Consider the following 10000-nt stretch of genomic DNA (forward strand, 5'->3'; position numbering starts at 1 on the left):
GTCGAGGGAGCGAGAGGAGAGGTTTGAGGTCATCGAGGTGAGCATCAGGCACGGGGAGAAAGCCGAATTTGAGAATGCAAGATGACTTAAACCTACGTATGATGCGAAATTGAATGTTTGTGTACATACAACCTAGAGATTTGTCCACATCGACAAGTCGATTAGTAAAGGTAAAAATAAGAATATAACATGAAATGAAATGTGACGATTTTTTTTTTTTCAAGCATATACAAATGGCATGAACGAAGCAGAAAAAAGTAAATGAATAATCTTCTTTATGAACAGAGACCGAAAGCTGTCCTGACCTCAGCCATTGTCTCGCTGTACCTCAGTGGTGGCCGAAGCACTGAAGCACATACCCCCTGCCACCTACCCCCACCCCCTTTCTCACCCTCCCCCTAACCCCTAAGAACACTCATCGGTACCTCACTCGCCCCTTCCCCTCCCCTCCCCACCCCACCCCCAATCCTTCGTCCCTTCCCTCAAAATCGTACCTCTCACACTTAAGCCAAAATTCCTCATGGCGTTGCCTCACTTTCCCAACGCATTAATGGAATTGTCATCTGCAAGAATGTGACATGTCTATATGTGACGTGTCTATATGTTCAATATCCTTGAACTATTCCTAACACCAATGTCGGTAACCTTTGCAATGACGTCATATTCGCAAAATATGGATTATATCTGAATGAATTATCATAACTATCGTCGTTCTCTCATAGATAATTGTCTTTATTATTATCCTTATATTTGGTATTGCTATTGATATTATAATCATTTAAATAGTCACATTTATTGTTGTTATCATCAGTATTATAATCATTTATGAAAGTATCATTAGCTATATAATCATCATTCGTAATCGACATTATGTAATTACGTCATTATCGTCCATATGACCATCATTATTATTAGTATCGTTATCATTATGTTTACAACTCATTATCACCATGGCTTTAATATCATCCTAATAGCTCCTGGTATCAACATCAACTAAAATTCCATACTTATCATCAATAACTATATATATATATATATATATATATATATATATATATATATATATATATATATATATATTTATATATACATACATACATATATATATAATATATATATATATATATATATATATATATATATATATATATATATATGTGTGTGTGTGTGTGTGTGTGTGTGTGTGTGTGTGTGTGTGTGTGTGTGTGTCTGTGTGTATGTGGGTGTATGCTTGTGTTTAGACAGATAGATAAATGCAGAGAGACATATATTCCCAAATGCATTTTTTGCCAATTTGCCATTATCACAATTCACATTGTCATTATTATCATCCCTTCTGGATTATTGTGCTTCTTGTATGAGTCATCGTCTTATACAGGTCTTCTCTGGTGGGTGTCACTCGGTGGCACTAGGGTGATGGCCCTGACCTGCTCAGGTTACTGCACTCCCTGTGTGCGTGCGTTTGAGCGTGTGTGCTTGCTGGTGTGTGTGTGTGTGTGTGTGTGTGTGTGTGTGTGTGTGTGTGTGTGTGTGTGTGTGTGTGTGTGTGTGTGTGTGTGTGTGTGTGTGTGTGTGTGTGTGTGTGTGTGTGTGTGTGTGTGTGTGTGTGTGTGTGTGTGTGTGTGTGTGTGTGTGTGTGTGTGTGAGTGTGTGTGTGTGTGTATGTTTGTTTGTGTGTCTGTGTGTGTGGGTGTGTATGTACGTGTCTATGAATGCTAATAACTGTTCCCCCTCCCCCTCAACCACTCCCACATACCCCCCTACCCCTCCAATTCATGCCACTAATCCCCCACCAATACAACGAAAATACTTATCCTACAAAACATATCTTATAATAGTTATATCCTACTACATAACTCGTTTTCTCGTATGTAAAAGTAAAAAAAAACGAAATCTACTCTTCAGGATTGCTATTCATTATCCCAAAGAAGGCCTTCAGTCTAGTAACTTGCGTCCGGCGTGTCGAGGCTTAGTAACGACCTAACGTGCATTGCTTCTCAACAAGCCAGAAAATGACCTGTTGACCTAATATAAACTCCATCGTCCCACGAGTGCCATCATAAGCAGCGATCGTAAAGCCAAGGATCGTGGTTCGCCACATTACGAGAGCGCCAGAGTGCCAGAGTGCCAGGTACGATGGAAGAAGAGCCACGTGGTAATGTCCGAGCCAGACAGTCCCGGGGACACAGGGACAGGAGAGGGGAGGAGGGAGGGAGGGAGGGAGGGACGTGAGGACAGGGGAGGGGAGGAGAGAGGATGGAAGGGATGGGGGAGAGGGAGGAAGGAATTGGTGGGTGGAGGGAGGGAGGGAGGGGGGCACAAGGACAGTGAGGGCGCTTTGGTATAGCAAGGTCGAGAAGAGGGGAGGAGGGAGAGAGAGAGAGAGCGAGAGATAGACAGATAAATATAGAGAAATAGATAGATAGATAGAGAGAGAGAGAGTTGTAGGAGGTTAGGAACTTAGGAGGCGAAGGAGGGGAGAGGGAGAAGAAGGAGGGGATATAGACCAGATCTTGTGGAGGGAGGGAATATGGAGGGGGAGAGGGTATGGCAAAGAAGGTAGGAAAAAGATGGAGGAGGATGAGAGGAGGAGGCGGAAAATAATGTACAGGAGGATGAAGGAGGAGGAGGACGGGAGGAGGAGAGGAAGAGGAGGAGGAGGAGGAGGAGGAGGAGGAGGAGGAGGAGGAGAAGAAGAAGAAGAAGAAGAAGAAGAAGAAGAAGAAGAAGAAGAAGAAGAAGAAGAAGGAGAAGGAGAAGAAGAAGGAAAAGGAGAAGGAGAAGGAGAAGAAGAAGAAGAAGAAGAAGAAGAAGAAGAAAAAGAAGAAGTAAAAGAAGAAGAAAAAGAAGAAGAAGGAGGAGGAGGAGGAGGAGGAGGAGGAGGAGAAGGAGAAGGGAGAAAAATGTAGAGAGAGCAGGGGGAGGGGGAGGACGATAAAGAAGAAGAAGAAGAAGAAGAGGAGAGGAGATGAAGGAGGGAGAGGAGGGTGGGGGGGGTATCTGAGAGCGTTTTTCCCCTTAACACGTCCACGTAACCACGCATGCGGAGCCGTTATAGGTCACAAGCACATGTAATACTTGATTCAAGTTTTTTTTTTTTTCCTTTTCTTTCTAGAGTCATTACAAAAACGTTAATTTCTATATGTGAAGGTCAGTTATCATTAGATGTTATCAGTGATCATTATACAGTAAATACATCTTGGAATGTATTCATATTATTTATTTTGTTTTTGCATGTGTACACTGGTTCTATTTCTACGTGGGTGTATGTGTTTGTGTGTGTTTGTTTGTTTGTTTGTTTCTGTGTGTGTGTGTGTTGTGTGTGTGTGTGTGTGTGTGTGTGTGTGTGTGTGTGTGTGTGTGTGTAAGTGTGTGTGTGTGTGTGTGTGTGTGTGTGTGTGTGTGTGTGTGTGTGTGTGTGTGTGTGTGTGTGTGTGTGTGTGTGTGTGTGTGTGTGTGTGTGTGTGTGTGTGTGTGTGTGTGTGTGTGTGTGTGTGTGTGTGTGTGTGTGTGTGTGTGTGTGTAAGTGTGTGTGTGTGTGTGTGTGTGTGTGTGTGTGTGTGTGTGCGTATCTACATGCATATGAAAACATACCCAAATACTCACTTTCTTCTAAGAAATCCTGGGAAAAATAGGAAAACAAATTCAGAGCTTTAAATCTGTGTCCAGTCGTTATAATCCGTAAAAATAAATCACTTCTCGGGCACTATAGCAAAATTCTCAAATCACTGCGGAGCACAAACGAATCACAGCATCGTACCATAGCACATCACAAATTCCAGTTGCAATCACAGTTACAATCACGCATGGAAATCACTGAGGCCGCGCGATCCTAACGCGGCAACCAACACTTGACGATTGTCAGACACCGTCTCAGACTCTCCCAGTGTAGGAACCGCGCGAGTTGCCACCGTCTCTTTTTGCATCCGCGCGTCTTCGGCTTCGCTCGCGGCTCCTTGGGCGAGGAAAGAACAAAACTCTTGGGTCTAAGTGATCTTTCAAGATGGTCTTTTTTGGAGTATTTTGATTTGTTTGGGGAAATTGTTTTGAGTTCTGAGAGGAGAGAGAGAAATAATTGAAGTGTGAGAGATCGTTCGGGAAACAGGGAAAATGGCAACTGACCACCTGTTTCTGGTCTGGGTCTCGGCCTTGAGGGAAACAGCTGAGGCACCGCGCAAAGAAAAACGAAGGGGCCTTATAACCGAAAGCGCAGAAGTCCCACTTGACAAGATCAATCTCTCTGGCCTCCCTTCCCCCCCTCCCATTCCTTCATGCAACCTTCTTCATTATGCGTCCGTGCGTGAGTGCGCTCCACGACTACCATCGGACGAGGAGGCGAGGGAGAGCAGGAGAGGCAGAGGGACGGTTTCGAGGCGGCGGAGGGGAGGGTGTCCGACCTCCCAACAAAGGAGAGGAAAGACGAGGAGGTTTGGGAGGCTGGACGGAGGGGGTGGGTGGGGGGAGGTACTGTACTCACTTTTCATGGGGGTGCAGAGGGGCTTGGGGGAGGGGAGGGGGAGAGGAAAGGCCGTTGTGTTCCGAAAAGACACAAGATCTCGTTGGAGGAAATAAGGGCATGCCGGTCACTAAAGCTGCGTGAAAGGGAGAAAGTATGAAGTGCATTCGTGTTCCCACTAAGAAAAAAAACTTGTCAGTTAGCCCTACCCGTAGGCAAGGAGCAAAGTTTCAAGAGAGGGAGGCCTAAGGTCTCGGTCAAGGAGCAAAAGCTTGTTTATAATGGCAGACGCTGTTAACATACGCCAGACTTTTAAACCGGGGGAGCCAGACACCAGTCGGGGTTAAAAGACCCGCCATGGAATGTACACATCTTGTTAAAGTTACTGCTAACAGCCATATCATCCGAAGTCGTGTTAAGCTCATAATGGGGAAGTTGGTATATAAAATAGAGCGGCAAATTCACAGATGCGTCACCACGAGTATGATTCGGGCGACGATCTGCCTCTATGGAAATTCGATCGCCTTGACGGCCGCGCTTACAGCTCTTAGGGCTTGTTACGCATGCTCGGTTGATAATCGTGTACATCATATCTGACAACAAAGCGCTGTAATATCCTCAGCCATTCATAAAGAGCAGGAGAGATCCTCGATATCCACACTGCTGATGAATTTAACGACCCACCCTTGTTGTCTAGCAAGGAATAGATCGATTTAGCACATTCAGTACAACAACAAAAAAAGAAAGAAAAATCTCATTACACAATACGATACGATGAGTTACGAGCGCAACACTACATGTGCGATATCAAATTATAGCGTCGACTAAAATGTCAACCGCACTATGAGGTCAACAAATAGTGCTTAATGAATACATCGTCGAGGCTAGACGTGCTATAAATCAGCCCTGTATTTCAACGACAGTCCAATCATGATGGATCAGGTTCCGAAAGTACTAATTTAATCCCCTCCTGAGAGATGTGACCGCACGAGGTCGTCTTGGGTCAGCATGAGAGGTCCCCTGGGGATCAGGGAGGGGAGAGTTATTAACACCTGGAAGCTTGGGCAACTGGGAAGGGGGTCATGAAAGGGTATGCTTGGGAGAACGCAGGGAAGGGGTAGGGTGAGGGGGAGGAGGAGGGCAAGGGGGAAAGGTAGCGGGGTAGGAAGCGGAGCCTAGTGTAGTCATGATCCAAGCATAACTTTTACCACAGGATATATATGTGACACATGTACGATGAAGGCATGGCAATCCCACAGAAGAAAAGACAGTCTGAGAGGCCAAGGGTACAGAAGAATACACTCACTAGTTATCCTACAAAGGAAAAGGGCAAAGAACCGCAATGAACGCTTAGTATAATCACACGAACAGATGCACAGGCATTCAGCACAGGCAGTAATAATGTCAAATACACCGAGCTGATGAGCAACCAGTCGGCCGGCCAGACAGTGAGCCTGGGAGGCGGGAGACTATGGTGGTGTTGCATGACTCTACTGCAGATGAGACCTACTGGCTAATCACAGGGCTGACGGGAATTAATATCTGCACATTAGGAAGAGGCAGAAATGTCATTCCGGTCGAAGGGAACGGCAGAGGGGGCGCTTCTGCCTCGGCTCTCCTTTTTCTGAATGTCTGTCTGTTCCTCTCCCTCTCTCTCTCTCTCTCTCTCTCTCTCTCTCTCTCTCTCTCTCTCTCTCTCTCTTCTACTCTCCCCTCCCCCCTCTGTCCCTCTTCTCTCTTTTTTTCTTTTTTTTTTTTTCTCTATATTTTATATAAAAAATAAAAATTTTAAATTATATATATATATAAAAAAAAAAAGCCTATATATATTATTTTAAAAATATACTTATAATTTAAAAAAAACATAAATATTTTTTTGTTTTTTTTTTTTTTTTTTTTTTTTTTTTTTAATTTTTTTTCATATATATTATATTTATAAAATCATTTAAAAAATATATTTTAAAAAAAAAAAAAAAACTTTTAAAAAATAAAAAATTTTTAAATATTATTTTAAAAAAATATATAATTTTTTTTTTTCCCTAAAAAATTTTAAAAAAATATATAAATTTATTTAATATATATATTTTTTTAAAAAAAATATAAAAATATATTATATATATTTTTTTGAAAAAATAAAAAAATATATATATAAAAAAAATATATATATTTTAAAAAATTTTAAATTTAGGGGTGTGTGAAAAAAAAGCTGTGTTTTTAAAATTTTTTTTGTGTGTGTTTTGGGGTGTGGGGGTTTTTTGTGTGTGGGGGTAATGTTGGGGGAGAGTGGGGTGGTTTTTTTTTTTTTGTTGTGGGGGGGGGGGGGGGGGAAATGTATCAATCTATCAATAACTAACAATAAAAAAAACACACAATAAATATCAAATCAAATAACTGAATAACGCTCACTATACTAAAAAAAAACAAACTCAAACACACTCAACAAAACACAATAAAACTATAAGATAGAGAGATGTTTTAGAGTGGGGTTAGAGACATGTAAATACATAACTCTAATCTCTAAACAAACAAATCTCAAATACTAACACCATATCTCTCACAACACAAACCTAGCTCCAAATATCTAACCAACACTCAAAAACACACATATCACACACACTATCTAACAAAATCTCTAACACAAACTAACACACTAACTCCTCTAACTCGCGCGCGCTCGCGCTCTCTCGCGATCGCTCGCGCGCGCTCGCGCGCAGACTCACACCCCCACACACACACACACCACACACACACACACACACCCACACACCACACCAGACAACACACTTTCACACCACACACCCTCCCACACACACACTCACACTCACACCACACAACTACTCACACACCTCACACACACAAACACACCCACCCACCCACCCCACACACACACACACTCAAACACACACTCACACCACACACACACAAAAACACACACACAACACAAACACACACACACTGCACACAAACCAACACACAACACACAGAGGGAAGAGAGATTGAGAGATTGAGAGATAGGATAGAGAGAGAGAGAGTGAGAGAGTATAGAGAGAGATTAGTGCATTATAGAGATAAGTCACCCAACACACTAAGACACAAACACACACTCACACACACACACCCACACCCCCACACACACTCCCACACACTCACACCCACACACTCACACACACACTCACACAACACAACCCTCTAATCACAAACTCCAAACACACCCCCCCCACCCCCCCCACCAACCACCCACCCACACCACTCAAACACACTACACACACACACCACACAAACACACACACTCACACACACACACACACACACACACACCCTCACTCCTCATCATCTACCCTATACAAAACTATCAACTCGACTCAAAAACACCATCTTAGCCTATGACACACTCTCACCTCTCAGCACACACCCCCACACACACTATCACAAAAACAAACAAACCACACTCAACACACTCACACACAAACACCACAAACACTGTCATACACACCTATCTAGAATCCATATGTATCTGATTAAATCAAAAACAATCACTACAACACAAAAACTCACACACTCTATAACACAAAACACACATGAGACCTTACACCATACCACACACTCACTCACTCTCTTATCACACTAACACTCACACACTCTCTCTCACCATAACAACACAAAGACTCACAGTATCAAACAGACACACACCAACCACACAAACAATAAATAAAACACACACACACACACTGTTGTGAGAGAGAGTGAGTAGGAGAGAGATATGTGTAGTGATGTGTGGTGTGTTTGTGTGAGTGTGGTTAGAGTGTGTTAGAGTGTGAGTTTGTGAGTTAGGGTGTAAGTATATAACCAAAGTCCTCCACTATCTCACTCACAATATCACTCACACCACAAAAAACACACATCACTCACAAACTGAATCACAAACACAATACAAAAACTCACAAAATAATATATCAATATAAATCGAACTAAATCCAAATATAAAATGTATGTAAGGGGTTATTTACACTATTCCAACATTTTTCATATCAATACGTCTATTCAATGCACCTCTCGCTCTCACTCTCTCTCACCTCTCTCTCTTCTCCTCTTTCTCTCTCACTCACTCACACACACACACACCTCTCTCCAACACACCACTCTACATTCTCTCTCTGTCTCTCACCTCTCTCTCTCTCATCATCACTCTCTCACTCTCTCACTCCACTCGCATCATTCTCCTATACTCTTCTCCTCTCACTCTCTCTCGCTACACTCCACCTTCTCTCTCTCACTCTCTCACTCTCTACCACACCCACTCACTCCCTCACAACATCTACTCCTCTCATCTCTCTCTCTTCACTTCTCTCTCTCACTATCTCAAGCTCACTCCCGCTCTCTCTCTCTCACTCTCTCTCTCTCCAATCTCTCTCACTCTCCTCACAGCACACCACTCAACACTCTCTCACACTCTCTCCTTCTCTCGCTCTCATCTCCACTCTCTCTCTCTCTCTCTCTCTCTCTCTCTCTCCTCTCTCTCTCTCTCTCTCTCTCACGATCACTCCTCTCTCTCGTTACCTCTCTCCACCTCCTTCCTCTCTCTCTCTCTCCTCTCTCTCTCTCTCTCCATCTCTCATCTTCTCTCTTCTCATCACTCTCTCGTCTCTCTCTCTCCATCTCTTTTCTTTCTCTCACACTCTCTCTCTCCCCCTCTCACTCGCTCTCTCTCTCTCTCCCTCTCTCTCCCTCTCTCCTCACTCTCTCTCTCTCTCTCTCTCTCCCTCTCTTCTCTCTCTCTCTCTCTCTCTCCTCCTTCTCTCTCCTCTCTCTCTCTCCACTCTCTCTCTCAGCTCTCTCTCTCTCTCTCTCTCTCTCTCTCTCTCTCTCTCTCTCTCTCTCTCTCTCTTCCTCCTCTCTCTCACGGCACTCTCTCTCTCTCTCTCTCTCTCTCTCTCTCTCTCTCTCTCTCTCTCTCTCTCTCTCTCTCTCTCTCTCTCTCTCTCACTCACTCTCTCTCTCCACATCTCTACAAGAATCACTATAAAAGGCTTGTTAAAATTCAACCATAAAAGGAAAGGCAAGCAGGTAATTGACATTGTCATGCTAGTTGCGAGTCATGTGAATACGCTTTTGCACAGTGTATATGTACGCATAGATGCACGCACACACACACACAGATATATGTGTATATATAAAATCTATATTATAAAATAATAAATATATATATAAATATATAATATATATATATAATATGTAAGGATGTATATATTTTTATAAATATAAAAAATATATATATAATAATATATATATAAATATATGTGTGTGTGTTGTGTGTGTGTGTGGTTTTGTGTGTGTGTGTTGTGTTTGGGAGTGTGTGTGTATATATAATATAATATATATATATAAATATAATATATATATATATATATATATATATATATATATATATACATATATGCGCACATTTGTATATTGCTTAAAATTTATCCTCACACACCTACATAACCACATATATCCTCATATTTACAGGATGTGTCATGCTTGAGCGGTGCATGAAGATGAGGG

At 42.5% G+C, this 10000-nt stretch overlaps 1 protein-coding gene across 5 annotated transcripts in view; it reads right to left on the reverse strand.

The window, feature by feature from the left end:
• Positions 1 to 10000, reverse strand: part of LOC122249152 (protein c-ets-1-A) — a 229831-nt gene that overhangs the window by 151301 nt on the left and 68530 nt on the right. For 2 of the 5 annotated variants that reach the window (XM_086545095.1, XM_043009777.2), the window contains exon 1: positions 3607 to 3860. The exons of the other annotated variants lie outside the window; for them this stretch is intronic. The gene's annotated coding sequence lies outside the window, so the exon portion shown is untranslated. Of the gene's footprint in view, positions 1 to 3606; positions 3861 to 10000 lie in introns of those variants that run through there. 5 annotated transcript variants of the gene reach the window in all.

The sequence above is a fragment of the Penaeus japonicus genome, unplaced genomic scaffold (genome assembly GCF_977035675.1).
Source record: "Penaeus japonicus unplaced genomic scaffold, GWHDUDI00000001_assembly GWHDUDI00000016, whole genome shotgun sequence".
NCBI classification, from domain to species: domain Eukaryota; kingdom Metazoa; phylum Arthropoda; class Malacostraca; order Decapoda; family Penaeidae; genus Penaeus; species Penaeus japonicus.